The sequence below is a fragment of the Pipistrellus kuhlii genome, unplaced genomic scaffold (assembly GCF_014108245.1).
Source record: "Pipistrellus kuhlii isolate mPipKuh1 unplaced genomic scaffold, mPipKuh1.p scaffold_m20_p_2, whole genome shotgun sequence".
NCBI classification, from domain to species: domain Eukaryota; kingdom Metazoa; phylum Chordata; class Mammalia; order Chiroptera; family Vespertilionidae; genus Pipistrellus; species Pipistrellus kuhlii.
Window position 1 is genome coordinate 39,873,733 of NW_023425515.1, and position 17,501 is coordinate 39,891,233.

The window sequence follows — 17,501 nt, forward strand, 5'->3', positions numbered from 1 at the left end:
CTCAATCATCCCTAACTACCTCTGCCTGCCATCCTGATCACCCCTTCCACCCCCCCTCCCCTTGCTAGCCTGATCACTGGCCTGATTGTCCCCAACTGTCCCTCCCCTGCTGGCCTGGTCACACCCAACTGCCCTCCCCCTTTCCTGCCAGCCTGGTCGCCTCACACAGCCTGCTGTTCAGTTGTTTGATCATCCTTAACTAACCCCCCTGCTGTCTGGTCATTTAGGTTGTGATGGCCCCTGGCTTTTTATATACTAGGATTTCTTACCCAAGAGAAATGTAAGCATTCTCCATTTCTTCTAAAATTCACTGGGGATTCTTCAGTTCAAATAAACAATTAGAGTCAATGTAGAAGCACAATAACTTACAGGTATTAATACTTTGATCTTCAAAACTCAGTTGAGAGAAATTGTTATTCACATTTATATGCACCCAAGTTTGCCAAAGCTACTGTGTGAGGGAGCCTTTGCTCAGAATGAGGCAGTGACTCTAAGAGCAAGGGATCTTCCCCTGCAATGTTGCACTGTTTCTATTGAGCAATGGCCAGTGAGCAGGTTCTCTCCTCCCTACCCCCACACAGACACTAACCCAAGCAGCAAGGTGAAGTCTACTGTGGTAAGTGTTTGAGCAGGATCTCCGTGGTTTCTGCCACCTCAATGCCACCACCTTCCATACCAGACAGAGCTTCCTATTTTGATGGGTGAGTCATCCAGTTATTCTTGCTGAGTTAATTTCCTCTTTAAGGAGAGCCTTCTTTATGTTCAGCATCAGGGTTACCTTACTGCTCACCTCTGAATGTTTTGTTGGCCATTCCCTGAGATTGAATTATCTTCACTCTGCCAATGTTTGCTCTTCCTTAGACTTAAAAAACACCAATTTTCCTCTTACCAAAATGTAAGCTCCAAAAGACTAGGAATCATGTCTGGTTAATTCTTTATTTCTATACCATCTGTTCAGTACATAGCAGCCTTTTAATATGTTTTGAAAGAATAAATGAATGAATGATGAGTAAATGTTGAAAGAATGAGTGAATGGCTCTCCTTTGAGAGCGTTCTAGACTCAGCAATCTTTGAGACATCTGTTCTAGTACTAATCCCTCTAGTCATTAACTCAGCAAATATTCATTGATTGGCTAGTACCTGCAAGGAATGGGATGGGATGGGAAATATTTATGCTTGAAGACTTACACTTTCTTCATTCATGAATTTGTTCATTCAGTCAAAAGCTTTTATTCCTATGCTAAGAACATATAATAAGTGGAGGCATGGATATTAAAAATCATAGATTTAAATTGGAAATCTCTGGTTTCTAAATTGACTTCACCGCTTAATAGCTTGAGCAACTTTCTAAATATCACTGGACCCCTGTTTCTTAATCTGCAAAATGAGAAAAAGTATCTGTATTAATATCCTTAGCTATGAGGATTCAAGAAGATCATATATATTACGTGCTCAATAAATCTCAACAACTAACTATTATTATTTCCATGGTAAGTGAAACAAAAAGGAATTAGACATAATCACTTTTCTCAAGGAACCAATAAACTCATAAGAATATAAGTTATTTAAATATGAGGTACAAATAAAAATGCTAGGGGTGCTCAGATTTGGTAGAGATGACTTAAAACAGGAAAAGTCAGAGATGGCATCCTTCCTGGAGAAGCTGCATTAAGGAGGTTTGGACATATAGTCATGTAGGGGAGAGGCTCTCCAGGAGGTGGAAATAGCCCAACAAATAAATGGAGGTATTAAAGAACAAGCCTACATAATGAGTCACTGGACAATTAATTAATCAAAACTATGAAATACATAAGAAGGGCAGAGTCTCTCTATCCTAAAGAAAAAGTTGGAAATATCTTGGGGAGGACCTTGAAAATCAAAGAGTTTGGATTCTATCTTATGTAGACAGGTGGTTATTTGTGGATGTATGTGCATCATTCACTGGTGTCATTTTTGTTTTTAACAGTGGATGAGTATAGGGACCTATATTCATACCTTTGAGATTTTAAGTTATTTATTCCTTCATGTCTGAGAAATTAGATTACCTTCCCATATACTTTAACATCCGTCATGTCATCTGAGTAGCTCTGTGAAGTAGGCCACATGAGGAGATGAGGAAACTCGGATGGACATAAGATAACCTCCCAGTGGCAAGAGCTGTTAATTGGATGGACTGGGATATGAATAGCATAGCTTCTAATTAAAAGACTTTCTGGTCTCTGAGGCAGAAGAATGCAAATATGCAAAAGGGAAGTCAAGGCCATGCTGAGTGGCAGGGAAGAGAAATTTTGAATACAGGGGCCTCAAGTCAGGGGTTACTTTTGCCCCCACTGGCCACTTTCTTTTGCTATGACTTACCGCAATAAGTGTTCTGTAAAATAAAATCAGCTATAGATTTTTTTCTGCTCTTCTGGTCTGGCCTAGTGGGTACCTTTCTTCTGGCCTCATCCCAGGTTTCTTAAAGGGTTTCAAAAGAAATTGTTATTGACTGAACTCTGGGGTTATTTATAATGGAAATCCAGTCTCTCATTCCTCTTGTCCTCCATGGAAGAGTTGGGCTCTCAATCTGAAACTTGGGGAATTAAAGGCCCAGTTTGCTTTATTTAGCTTTTTAAAAAAAAATATATTTTACTGATTTTTTACAGAGAGGAAGGGAGAGAGATAGAGAGCCAGAAACATGGATGAGAGAGAAACATCTACCAGCCGCCTCCTGCACATCCCCAACCGGGGATGTGCCCGCAGCCAAGGTACATGCCCTGAGACCTTTCAGTCCGCAGACCGACGCTCTACCACTGAGCCAAACCGGTTCGGCATATTTAGCTTTTAGGACATTGGATTAAAAGAATTTTTTTTTTCCAAAGAGATCTAAGTTCCACTAAAGATAAAAGTACCTTATTTTCCAATGTCTTGACCAATTTAAATAACTCACCTCTTTTTCTCCATATCCTATTCTCATATTTCATGAAGTTATACACTCTTATTTCCTTAAGCAGTTGTATAAAAGGGTAATTTTGAGTCTCCCCCCTCCCCCACCACACACACACTAATTTTAAGTGCATTTATCTAATAATTTATCCAGGAGTTTGTGAGGTCAATGAAGGAGGCTCTGTGACTATGTTTTCTGTATTCTCTAGGCTTGAACAATTGTTCTTGCACACAGTAATTGCTCAATTATTTGTTGGTCAGTGAATTATCTGGTAAACCGATAAGTCTCTCTATGTAAGGTAGTACAGAGCTGCCTTTTATGGTCAATTACAGTGGATTTCTTTAGCTTAATTTTTCTTATGCTTTTCTGCCTATTTCCCACTCACTCACTCACTCCCTCACTCACTCACTCACTGGTGAGCTTTTAGCATGTTGCCTGTGTTCTACTGTACTGGATACTTTGATTGCAGACCACTCTAGAGTTTTTAAAAGTTTTATTTTGACAGATGTTATATAAAGTAATATCAGATACACCATGTACACTTATAAAAACTTGCCTTTTTTACTTAACAGTTGTGTGACCTCAGTAAAGTTACTTAGATGCTTTAAGGTTTAGTTTCCTCATCTATAAAATTGAGATAAATCATATTTTGTCTTGGTGAAAATATTGGCACAATGATATATATGCATTTATAAACTATAAGTCAATTCCCTAGATTTTGGGAAGAGGTCAGATGTTTAAAAAATACTTTACTTATGGTATGTATGCACTTATCTATATCTTACCTATTTAATCAATTTTTTGAAAAGGCTTATAATAGTGTAAACAGTATCATTATTAACATTTGGATTAAGAAAAACATAAGTAATTTATTGTATCAAAACCAAATAATTATATTGTGTTGTTTTTTTGTTTGTTTGTTTTGTTTTTAACAGACTGTACCTGGTGCTTTCTCAGACATTATCTATTTTGATCCTTATTTTTTGCAACACTTCTTAGGGAGGCATTATTACTTATCCTTCCTGAGTGGGAGTAAAGTTACTTGCCCTAGTTCTCACTGCATAGTATGTGGTTAAGGATTCAGAAATGTTCCACAGTCCAGGATTACAGTGCCTTTTCCACCAGTTGAAGAGGTAGGGGGCAATTGCCTTTTGGGTATCCAGTTAAATCACAGGGTTCTCTTTTCCAAGGTCAGGGGCAATAAAGCAATATCAGCTTCTCTGACACTGGATCAGATGTAAATCCTGGCCTTACTGCTTTCAAGCTGTAACTTGGAGGTAAGTTAAACAGTGATTTGAGGCTTCAGTTGGCTAGTCTGGAAGAAATAATGACACCTCTTTGATTTTTTTGTAAAGATTAAATGAGACAGTGCTTGCTGAAGGGACATAAGCATTCATGCTCCACACAGGGAAAATGATGCCCTGCTATTCATGAATCCTGCTTTGGCTTTGTGACTTTGAAGACTTAAGAGTCTTGGTTGTCAGAAGTGCAGAAAGAAAGTTTTTGTGGGGTAGGTGAGAAGGAAGAATGAGGATGTTAAAACCAAGGTAAAGAGGAAAGAGGAGAACTTATAGAAAGAGAAAGAGCCTGTAGCTACACATCCCATTGGACCTTTAGGCTGGCCCAAAGTGGGTGGGTGATGGGGGGAGGGAATGGAATGAAAACCAGAAAATCTGAGTTCTAGATTCTTTTGTTGCTAATTAAATAGTATGACTTTGGAAAGATTTCTCTCCTTGCTGAGCCTCAATTCACCATTTGAGAAACAAAGAAACAAAAAAAGGTCATCAAATAATCTGCTCTCTAAGGTTCCTGTAAGCCTTGATAGAAAGGACAAGATTCCATGTCTTTTTCATTACTCTAATAAAGTATCTGGATTTATAGAAGGACTGGCAGGAAAAATCAGGAGAAACAAAAATTTGATTATGGGGCTGAATGAATGAAAAATAATTATATAGTTGTAACTTTTGTTGAAAGTATTGATGAATCTTCAACATTTTGTTTTTCAGATATAAGGAAGCATTTTTAAAGCACTTTAGTAAATTATTATTTTTCTTTCTACCTGTCCCTCCAGAATTTGACAATTCTTTTATTCTTTTTTTTGACAATTCTTAATAAATGGCAATATGTTTCTTTGCATGAATTCAATAAGACTTATTTCCAATTGTGTCTATATTAACCAAGACTGTCACAATTAACCAATTGTGTCTATATTAACCATGATCAGATGCTGGATGTCACCAGGGAATGAAAGCTGATTTTGGAGCCAATATGAGTGCCTTGGAGTTAGTCTGGCACCTTGCTTGGTCACATGGATCCTGGCAGTCTTTCCAACTAAGGAACAAAGGTTGCTTTCCTGAGAGATGGCAAGGTAGGAACCTCAAGACATCATTGGGGACTTCAACCTGAAGGATTCATCCATCTATAGGTTTTGTAGGCAAACCTGATGGCAACTAGGTGGCTCAGTTTCTTTGCCCTACAAGGCTAATTAAAGCTTGTTAATGAGATTCCAGTAAAGCATATTTTTTAAAAATAGCCTATGTGATCAACTGTTATTCTATTGTGTTCATGTAAAAAATCAGGCAAAATTGTCCTTAAAAAATTGAGGGTGATTTGGGGGAGAAAAATTGTGTTTCAATAGGAAATTATTAGAACTGAAATGTCTTTTTCTTTCACCAGCCATTTATCATAATTTTTACTGTTCTTTTTAAAAAAATATATTTTATTGATTTTTTACAGAGAGGAAGGGAGAGAGATAGAGAGCTAGAAATGTCGATGAGGGAGAATCATCGACAAGCTGCCTCCTGCACACCCCCCACTGGGGATGTGCCTGCAACCATGTACATGCCCCTGACCAGAATCAAACCCGGGACCTTTCAGTCTGCAGGCAGATGCTCTATCCACTGAACCAAACCGGTCTTGGCAATTTTTGCTGTTCTAAATTTTGCTCAATAATAATAAATTGTATAACAATTTGTCTCCACCAGGTTACAAGCCCTACTTGCACTCAGGGAATACCACCTCTAGAAACCATTGCCCCCTTCTTCCATGACTAGGTTTCATCATCCCTATGACAGAGTAGGATCTCTTGGCTCTGAAGGAAAAACTTTGTTCCTCCTCAGCATGAAGAAGTTATAGAAGAGACTCTGACCAGCTCTCCCTCCACCCCCCCTTTTTTTTTCCTGAAAGAATTCAGAACCAAGATCCTTGGGGGGATGTGGTAGGCAGTTAGACAGACCTTATCAGAGCAAGGATGATGAGCCAACTGGAGGAAAAATGGACGGGGTGCTGAGACATGCTTCCCACCACTCCAACTGCTCTGAAGCTGGCCATGGAGGAACCTGGATAAAACTGACCTTTCCATTTTGCTGAGTAGGAGTTGGGACACCTATTGATAATGTATAGAATTATTCCATTTATTTTGGGAAGTCATATACAGAGACCTTTATATGTTGGGACCCACTATCTGGGAAAAGAATACAGGGATGTTTCCTCTAAAGGTTACTGCAGTAGTTCCTTGCGGCAAATGTCTTTTACTGAGTGTTCTAGTTATTGTCTTTCAGCATCTATTAACTACAATATGAATTATTCTGATAATTTCACCTTCCCTTATAGTAATGGACATACTAAGCTGGTGGCTGGTTGGCTTTTGATATGGGGGGTAACAGTGTGGATACCTGCTCTTTATGATGACTGACTGTCTTTATGCCTCAGAAACATCACAGGGTCTAAACCAAAAAAGACTTTCTCAAGGCTGTGGCACCAGATTGCAATAATGATCTCCACCTGCTGAATATATTGCTTTGACTATTTTTTTAATGCTGGTAATGGAAGGCTCCCTTAATGTAGAAGTGACCTGGCTGGCTTGTAGCATAGTAAAAGCCCTGAATGCCACCTCCAGGGCTATATTTGGGGAAACTAAAGAGCTGAGACAGGTCAAGGAGGCAGTTCTAGAAAATTGGGCAGTAATAGATTATTTGCTGTTGCAGCATAACCATGGTTGTGAGGAATTTAAAGGAATGTGCTGTTTTAATGTTTCTGACAATTCTCAGTTGATAGAATATATATCCATAAACCTGAATTTGGTATATCCCATCCCTGGGAACTGCTTTCAAGGCAGAAGCAGATGCAGTCCAGCAGGATGAGACTTTTCATCTTAAACTAATTTCACAAATATGAGATAATAGAAATAGCAGTGGGGAAATGTTGGGGCAAAATAGATTATTGGGGACTGTTTATGATTATGGGAAATATTAATCATGCTCTGTTAACCATAACTGTCTTGTGTTGGTTAAAGAAAGGATATTCTGACCTGGCTAGGAATTGTCTTTCTTGACCAGGAGTTGCATACTTCTAGGACCTGGGAGTCAACTTTGGAACCATTTGCATTTAAGACCTGCCTATTATCATGGAAAGATTAACATCCTTGCTGCCCAAACAACTGAATCCCATCCTCCTACTTCCTTGTGCCTGTATTCCCTAATACCCCATGTAATCCTTGATATAACCTATATAAGCACCTGGTTATGGGGGGCTGCAGACCAGATTTTTCTGGATGACCTGTTGCTGGCAGTATTAGAATAAATGTGCATGCATGATTTTAATAAAGAAAGAGGAGGGAGAGAAGGAAATAAGAAGGAGACAGAAAAGAAGGAACGACTCTTGGATGGCAATTCAGTTTACAAAGCACCTACATAAAATAATAGCCCATCTTGATTCTGACAATTACCCTGTGATTATTATACTTTGCAGAGAAGGAAACTAAAGCCCAGAGAACTGGAATGACTGCCAAAGGCCATGTGAATGAATTTAATTCAAGGTCTTTCTTTTGACAAATTCCTTTCTATGTCCATTAGAGGTTTTTTGGGTATGTGTGTGTGGTCTTCTTCACTATTCTGTGTGAGCTCCTTAAGGACAAGAGCTGGATTACATTCAAGTCTATTATCCTACAAATTCTGAGGTTCAATATCTTACATCAGAGTAGGTGTTCAATAGATGTGTTGTTGGATGAATGAACAAATCCCTAAGAATAGCACCTAAAATCAGATACCATAAAACTGTATTTCTTCCTTCACTAGTTTCAGTATCTTGATGATAGGCAGGTCTAAGATGCAATTGTTTACCTAGACATGCCAAACCATCTTTCCAGGAATCAGCCAGAGGCCCCAACTAATGGCATTTAGTCATCCATTGAGCAGTTGTTTGCATAGAGTCTTATATACTTTGAGAAATTCTCACATCGGTTATTTCATGTCATGAGATGGTAAAATAAGAATTGTTTGTGGTTAATATTTTGCAGAAGAAAAGACTATGGTCTGGGGAAGTTAACTGGCTTTTGTTAATCCACCCAGTGTGGAGTGGTTGAACTCAGATTTGAAATCTTCTAGGGAGGATCTGGGCCCTGTTTCAGGCGCTCTTTCTCTGTGTGTATCTCTGGTACTTCCTGATGGATCAGCCTGTTTACCAGGAATACTGCTTGCCTGAGCTCAAACCATTTGATCAGGTTAATACACATAGAATTGAGATATGATGTATATACAATCGACAGAAATATCTTCACATCAGTATATTCATTGTCATGGAGGACATAGTTACATGGTACCTATAAAGTAAAGTTTCCCAAGACATAAGAAAAACATTGGTTATTTTTACATGGTCCACAACTTGGTAGAAATGGCCCCATAATATATGACAGATTAGAAGTTCTGGGTCTTCAAGTCTCCTGAACTTTTTTAAGTTGACTGCTCACTCTATCTTTCCATAATACACTGAAATTTGCCATTATTGGTAATTATCTCAGAGGGACTTAGGTATTTTTTGTTTTTATATATTAGAAAAATAATTTTTACTTAATTTAAATTGTTCTTTTTGAGGGAGTACATGTTGCTCAATAAAACAAAGTACTCAACATATTAAAAAGTAGCTCATTATGAATATTCATTTAATAAGTATTTACTGAATGCCTACTGTATGCCACCTCCATTCTAAACACTACAGTTATAAGAATGAATGAATACAACAACAAAAAAAATCTTTGAACCCAATGAACTTATAGTCTATTGGGAAGAAAAAGTCAAGAAAGACACAGATCACTGCTCTAACATCATGCAAAATGCTGCCACTTACAAGCCACAGTGTGAATAGATAAACTAGATACCCTCCATGTTCTAGACACAGGGGTCTTCAAACTACGGCCCGCGGGCCACATGCGGCCCGCAGAGGAGTCTGATCCGGCCCGCCAGGTTTTTTTGGGCAGTGAGCGCAGCCGAGGTGTTACAGTAGGAATTAGTAGTTTATATAGTCTGGCCCTCCAGCTCTCTGAGGGACAGTGATATGGCCCCCACTTTAAAAAGTTTGAGGACGCCTGTAAGAGATTCTAGCTCAGACCAAAGCTGGCATGTAATCAATTTGCAATCGGGCAAGGTAAGAGGTCATGAGTGCAGATGGTCAACTACACAGATTTAAAGGAGGGGATGATGATGATGATAATGATGATGACAATGATGACATAGAAAGCAAAGGAGGATGAGGAGGAGACAATATTTGAACTCAAACTTCAAAGATGATTAGACTTTTAACAGGTAAAAATGAGCAACAGAGCTTTTCAGGAAGAGTGATTGTACTTTTCATTCAGATTTTTTATTCCAATCATTCTGAAAATGTGATCCTGCAGAAAATCTCTACACTGCTATTTATCTTCTTTAATAGAACAAATTAATATTGTAAAACTATGACAAAAATGTTTTAAATATTTAAGAGAGAATCAACTGTTTTCTTAATCTCTGATCCCCCATTTACAAAGAAGCCCTTGATTTGCTCATTTCAAAGCTTTTGGTGGATTAAAGCATTCCTCTAAGTGCTTTCCAAGCAGTACTTTCTGGGTTTTGTTTTGTTTTTAATTACTAAAGGTGCATAAAGACACTAAAACTTCATTTCTTTAAAAAAAAATCTGTGATTCAAACTTTTTATTAATACAAACAAACCTTTCTTCCCATTAATTTTAATTAAGGAAAGGAATGAAGTTTTGTGTTTTCTTTTTATTACTTCACACTGCCCTGTATAGCAGTAAGCACAAGAGAAGCTCTCAGTGAATATTTATCAGTCTGAATGGAAGTCACAGAATTTGAGACAATGGAGGAGGATGTTTGGAAAGTGAGGTGAGGAAGGGACTGCTTAAATGGCCTAGAGATGTAAAGAAAATGTCTTCCATGTGCACAGTAAAGACTTAGGAATGAGCCAGCAGATCCTAATAGCAAAGCCCCATTCTCCTCTTCCCTTCATTTCACAGATTAGAAAACAGAGGTCCTATAGAAAAATAGCCTTGACTCCTGGAATTGGGTCTAGTTTTCTAGTGCCTTACTAAGCTAGTTCATCCTTGTTTCCAATTTTTTTTCAAAGTTGCATTATCATAAACATAATCTAAAGAATATTGTACTATACATTTTTTGACATTGAACTTCACACTGTGTCTCTTCCTCAGAAAATTAATGCATACATACACATAAATAGGAAGAAAGTCTCATACTGAAATTCCAACGCTTGAAAATGTAACTTCTTTTTGTAAAGGAACAAAAACATGAAAGGTTGGGGGTTCTCCTAACCCATCAGAACATCCAGGTGTTATCTGCTTAGCTTATCTCTCTTTTTAGCGTTAGAGGACACAAGCCAGGGAGTCAGATTCCTATAGAAAAAACAATCAGAACAGAAGAACTAGAATTCCCAAGGGGCTGTGTGATGCTAGAATGTGAGACAGAGAAAGGGGATCAAGGAACCAAGATGGTAGAGTCAGGCAATGTGGAGGGCAGCCTGTTCTTAGCTGCTGAGAAAAGACTGGGTGAGGTTCCTTATGGGAGCAGTCACAATGATATACTTGAGTCCCTCTAACATATCAGCATCAAAATATATTTATAAGGAAAATTTATTATGGAGGAGGCAGGCCTGAGACTTATGCAGATCCAAGGTTAATAACTTTTTATAATTTTGATATTTTATCTCCCTTCTGAGTATCCATTTCTACATCAACAAAGGGGGATCTCTTCCATGTCTAGCAACCTGTGCTGCTTTCATATGTAAAAATAACAATATTCATTCTGAGAGAATTTCAACCTTTTTTATTGAACTACATTCTACTTTACCATTAAATACTATAGAGCCTTCAGAATTATTAGGTCTAGTAATAATTAATGTCGTTTTCTAATACTTTTTTAAATCGAATTTATTTAAACAATACAACAAAATTTAATCAACAATATAGTTTCCGTTGTTTTCTACTACTTGTGCCCAATGCTCAGGAAGCATTTTAATCTCTCTGTTGTAAAATTCTTGTGATTTTGATGCAAAAAATTTGGTCAATGCATTTTTGAGGCATTCTTCATTATTAAATTTTTTTCCAAGAAGAAAGTTTTGCAAAGAACGAAATAAATGGTAATCGGAAGGGGCAATATCAGGAGAATATGCAGGTTGAGGGAGAACTTCCCATTCCAACTGGCGCAGTTTTTCAGCAGTGATTCTTGCAGTATGCGGTGGTGCGTTATCGTGGTGAAGAATTATGCCCTTCCGATTAATCAGCGCGGGTTCTTTTTCTCTTAAAGCTTGGGCTAACCTTTCCAATTGGGCACTATACACTGCACTTGTAATGGTTTGGGTAGATGGTAAAAGTTCATAATGAAGAATTCCTTTAAAGTTCCACCAAACACACAACATCACTTTTTTCGCATGCAAGTCAGGTTTTGGCGTGGGCTGTGGAGCCTCATTTTTGTCGAACCATTGAGGCCGCCTTTTCAAATTAACATACAGCACCCATTGTTCATCTCCGGTAACAATTTGCTCTAAAAACGGCAAACGGTTTTGACAAGAGAGGAGTGAACTGAAAATTGTGACTCTTTGATTACGGTTGTTGTCGGTCAACTCATGAGGAACCCATTTTCCAAACTTTTGGACTTTGCCAAGTGCACGCAATTGATTGGAAATTGTTTTTTGTGAACAATTTAAAGTTGTCGCAAGCTCTTGTTGGGTAATTTGAGGATTTTGCACCAAAAGAGCTTGAAGAGCTTCTTGATCAAAATTGGACACACAGCCTCGACCACTCTTGTCATCTAACAAAAAATTTCCCTCGCGAAATTTCTCAAACCAACACTGGCATTTTCTGGCGCTAACTGCATCTTGACCAAGAGCACTACAGATGTTTTTTGCAGCCTCACTTGCTTTTCTTCCTAATTGGAACTCATAAAGCATGCAGTGCCGAATATTCTCTTCATCCGCCATCTTCTTAGCCCTAGTTTTGCAACAAAAACCAAACCAAACACAAACTTTTTCAAGCAAAACTTGTTAATTGCACTTCACACGTTCTGTAGATACCACGTGTTTGAAGGTTATGTCAATACAAGTCAATGCCAAGCAAGATTTTAAACGAATGTTTAAAAACGAGATTAATTATTACTAGACCCATATTTTCTTTTGCTTCTATTCTTAACAATTGGCAAAATTATCCAGCTCTCAACCTATTTAATGATTCAAGTCATATACAAACCAAGTAAAGTAATATGGAATACTACTTTATTTTTAACATTCGGAAGGGAAATTTTTCTATAAACTTATCAAAGATAATAATTACTTGCATTATTCTAGAGAGGTAGAAACAGTCACCTAACTTTGCATTGAATTTACATTTTCCTGAACTCTCCCATAATTCAAGTCTTTAAAGATAAGTTATCCTTGAATTTGGCCCAGAGAATTCTCTTTATTTGGAGCAAACAGTGCAGGCAATTATGGTCCAAACCACAATCATTTTAGGCTTAAACTCTTGGAATAGCCTATTAATCCATTTCCCTTCACCTTTTCACCTTCACCCCTTCTCTCTGCACACCCACCAAGTCTATTACCACCTCACAGTCCTGGTGATCCTTTCAAAACCTAAGTCAGATCATGTGACACAACTCTGCTCAGAAAAAAAGTTCCAGTGACTTTTAGTCACCCAGAGTCAGAGCCATGGTTCCATTTAGTCCCTGTAGGATTCAACAGTCTCCTCTGCATCCTTGAAGACCTCATCTTCCACTCTTTCCCCTCATGAACTCTGCTCCAGTCACTGGACTTCCTTGCTCTTCCCAGCATACCCAAGAATCTCCCACAGCAAGACCTATTCAAATGATGCTTCCCCCACCTGGAGCACTCTTCCTCCAAATGGCAACACCATGCCTTCCTTCTTTCAGACCTTGGCTCAAATCTCATTTATACTAAATAATAACCTTCTGCCTCTATTGCTCTTTATACTCCTTCTTCTAATGTAGTCTTCTGTATAATGTTTTTCACCCTGTTATATTTTATATCTGTGTCATATGGGGGGAGTCTGGTCTGTCAGGTAGAGAGAAAAGCACATGGAGACTCAGAGACTCAGGGAAGCCACAGTGGGCAGGGGTCTGGAGGCACAGGCATGAGTGCATGTAGAGAAGACTGACTACTGAGGTTGACACTAGCTCTTCCTAATGGAAGGGAGTCAGAAGCTCCTGACTACACTGATCCCCAGTTCCGACTGCACTGAACCCCAGTTCCAGGTGAGCTTGGGGGAATCTGGACTGTCAGGTGGAAACTCAGGGGAGCTGTGGAAGGCAGAGGTCTGGAGGTGCATGCATAAGAGGAGGGCTGACAAGAAGCCAAGACAGTCTGCTCATCCCTGAGACTCTGACCCATCCAAGCTGAGCACAGAGGCTTTTGCAATTATGTAAGAATCCCAAACAAAAAGAATCCAAAGAGGACTACACCAAGACACATCATAATTAAATGCCAAGAGCCAAAGACAGAGAGAAAATATTAAAAGCAGCAAGAGAATAACAGTTAATTACCTATAAGGGAGCACCCATACAATTGACAGCTGAAACTGACTTCTCAACAGAAACTGTTGCAGGACAGAAGAGAGTGGCAAGAAATATTCAAAGTGATGAATAGCAAGAACCTACAACTAAGATTACTTTACCCAGCAAAGTTATCATTCAGAATGGAAGTGCAGAGAAAGAGCTTCACAAATAAGAAAAAGCTAAAGGAGTTCATCACCACCAAACCAGTATTATATGAAATGCTGAAAGATATTTGTTAAAAAGACAAAGAAAAAAAAGTAAAGATAAAAATTATGAACAATAATACATATCTATCAACAAGTAAACCCCAAAATCAAGTGAGTTAAAAATCTGAGGAACAGAATAAACTGGTGAATATAATAGAATCAGGGGCATAGAAAGGGAGTGGACTGATAAAGTCTCAGTGGGAAAAGGGTATGGGGGATGCAGGAAGAGACTGGACAAAAATTGTACACCTATGAATGAGGACAGTGGTGGGGGGGAGGTAAGGGCAGAGGGTGGGGTGGGAATTTGGTGGAGAGGAGTTATGGGGGAAAAAGAAGAAACTATTGTAATAATCTGAGCAATAAAGATTTGTTAAATTAAATAATTAAAAATAATAAAAAATAAAAATTAAACAAGTTAGAAATTTATTTCTTGTTTACATTAAAAAAATACCACCCACAAGGAAACTAGGGCTAGTATGGTATATCTAAAATATTTGGAAGCAAGGCTCATTCTATATTGTTGCTCCGCCATCCCTGAATTATGCCCTATCTATATGATATAAAATGGATTTTCCATCAGGCCTGTATTCTAGACCATTGGAAGGAAGAAAAGGGAAAGTAGAAGTCCCCACTTCCACTTAATGCACAACCAGGCAGTTATACACATTGCTTCCACTCACCTCCCATTGAAAACTTAATCTTATGGTCCCCCCTTGCCAGTGGCATGCTGGAGCCCACTCCTAAGGGATGTGAGAGCCCATTGTGTACCTTGCCTCCCAACTCCACTTTCAGTGAATCATGTTGGTTAGCTTGAAATCAGTCATGGGAGAATTAACACCACAAGCAAATTTTACAAATCAGAGCTTCCCCCACCACCTCTTTCATGAGAGCTTATTGTTAAACATTGTAATCTGCTGCACCTAGCTGTAATAAAAGCTGAAAAATGAAAGTGTGTGTGTGTGTGTGTATGTTTTCCTTTCTGGACAGCCAGGTATCTAGCTAACAATTCTGTACAAGAGAGCAAGGAGTTGTATTTCTATACAAGAAGCTAAGAATGGGTATTTGCAAATAAGTAGAAGTCTCTTTAAAAGTAACATCATTAGACAACAAAAAAAATATTGGAAAACCTGTTTTTAACTGTAAGAGAACAGATCTATCTATAAACATGTGTATGGGGAGCTTATGGCTGCTATCTTCCAGCTGTGAAAAGCCATGCTAGAGAGAATTAAGCTTATCTCTGTGGACCCAAGGTACAGAACTCTGGGCAGAAGCTATATGAGCCAAATTCTGCTCTATTTTGACTTTTATCACTGTTAAAAGATGCAGCACTGGTTCCTATCTTTGCAAGTGTCCAGGCAGGAACTGAATGATCACTTACAGCAAGCATGTCAAACTCAAAGGCTAATACAGGCCAAATAAACAAGGTTTAAGTTTATATAGGCTGCAAAAAAACAAAACCTTCAATTTTCATAGAAATGTATTTTGATAGAGAAATATTGAATACAAAGGGCTGAAATGAGTAATCATAACATAAAATAATTGAACATTTTAATACAAATTAATATTTTTTCTTGAACATTAACTTACCAGACATTGGATAACTGCACAAATTAATAAGTATAATGCAAAAAAACTATTTTCTTTTTCTCAGAAAGCGAAATATTTCCTGTTGAGCATATCAAACAAGTCAGTCCAAGACTAATGACGTGGCAATCTAAAATATTCGCTGCTAGTGTTAGTGGAGAGTAATGGTGGGCCTGCACACAGGTGCTTAAGAGAAATGAATAGAACATGATTATAGTAATTAGTCTTTAGCGAATGCTGTAGTTCATTATTAATAATTATGTATAATAGGATATTATTAAAAATTAAGTTAAATTTTTTTAATTAAAATGTTTCTTACATAATGTTATATTGACAGTGCTGCAAAAATATTCTTTGTGGGCTACATGCAGCCTGTGTGTTGCAAGTTTGACATGTTTGACTTACAGGGTTTTCACAGAGCAGATTTTATTCTGACTGGATGTTACCCTAGCCTTTTCTGAGGTTCTTTCCATCCTTCAGTCTCAAGGATACTTTTTCTGACCCCTCAGATTCTTGGGGGCTCCAGTAATTTATTTTGCTCCACTTATCATAGTTGTAATTATTAGTATAATAATTCCATTAACGTTAAGCTCCAGAACTAGATTGTATTAGTAAAAGTAGCAACTGTGTTGTCTTACCCATCATTGTGTCTGTTGCATGGTGCAAAGTGTATGGTCTCAGTAGGCACTCATTAAATTGTACTGAATGGAGGATAGATGCTGTGAGTTCTCAAGTATGGAAGTGCCTTATAAACTGCTCATGATAATTATTCCTTAAAAAATAAGATTGAGATATAAAACAGAACAGAAAGCAGATGAAGGAAGTGGCTGTAAATACTACCAGACATCTAAGGGGAACTGAATTTGATTCTAAGCTTCTTGGAAACTAAATATAAAAAAAGAACTCACTGGGTTACTGGATTTTCTCTTTCTAAGGGGACAAAACTTGTGAAGTCATCTCCAGAAACCAAGTTTTCCTGGTGACTTATTAAAATGAGATCCTTGTTTCCTCCCAACTAACACTGAAGCATGATCAAATCTCTCCTCTTTAAAAAAATAAAATAAAATAATGACAAAGATGGAAAAGAAACTTCCCTTTACTGACTCTCAGCAGCTATCCTACCTATCCAAATTTTTTCACATACACTCTGTAGGTCTCTACTTCCTCACCTCTCATTTCAGGTTTAGCTCACTGCAGTCTTGTTTCTGCTCTCACCATTCTACTGGAGCTGCTGTCATGAAATCAACAGTAAATTTGCCCTAGCTATATCTCTGCTTTAATCTTTATTCAAATAGACATTTCCTAATTATTTGAAATTCTTGCCCTTGCTAGATCATATCCCTTGGCTCTGTGACATTGAACTGCGCTGGTTTTCTTCCTATCTTCCTGGATGTTCTTTCTCAGTCTCTTTTAAGCTCTGTTCCTTTATTAAGTATTGGCATTCATCAGGCTTTTTACTTTTTTTCATTTGACCCTTTTCTTTTCTCCCTTTACATACGTTCCCTCAGAAATTTTACTTAATCTAGTGGCTTTAATTACTCTCTGGATTCTAATGACTCCCAATATCAGATCTTTAGACTGGATTATCCACCCAAGATTAAAACCCACATATTAAACTTCCTTGTACAGTCTCACATATGGACCTTAAATTCAGCATGCCCCAAATTGAGCAAATATTTTTCTTCTTAACCTTTTACTCCTTATGTATTTCCCATCTCTATTTTCTTTTGTGTTTTTTAAATTTATTGTCTACAGTTTTACACATGTCTCTTTTTTCCCCACTTGACACCCTTCCCTGTGCGCCCCCCCCCCCCCCCCCCCCCCAGCCATTCCCATTCCAGGCAAGTCACTACCGCCCTAGTGTCTATGCCCATTGGTTATGCTAATACACATGCATACAAATCCTTTGCTTGCACTGTAACCCCCCCCCCTCTGCCA

At 38.1% G+C, this 17,501-nt stretch overlaps 1 long non-coding RNA gene across 1 annotated transcript in view; it reads left to right on the top strand.

Annotated features, from left to right (window-relative positions):
• The first annotated feature begins 443 nt into the window (after positions 1-443).
• Positions 444-17,501, top strand: part of LOC118724932 — a 37,124-nt gene continuing 20,066 nt past the window's right edge. The window contains exon 1 of the long non-coding RNA XR_006742065.1: positions 444-701. This is a non-coding gene — a long non-coding RNA (uncharacterized LOC118724932). The remainder of the gene's footprint in view (positions 702-17,501) is intronic.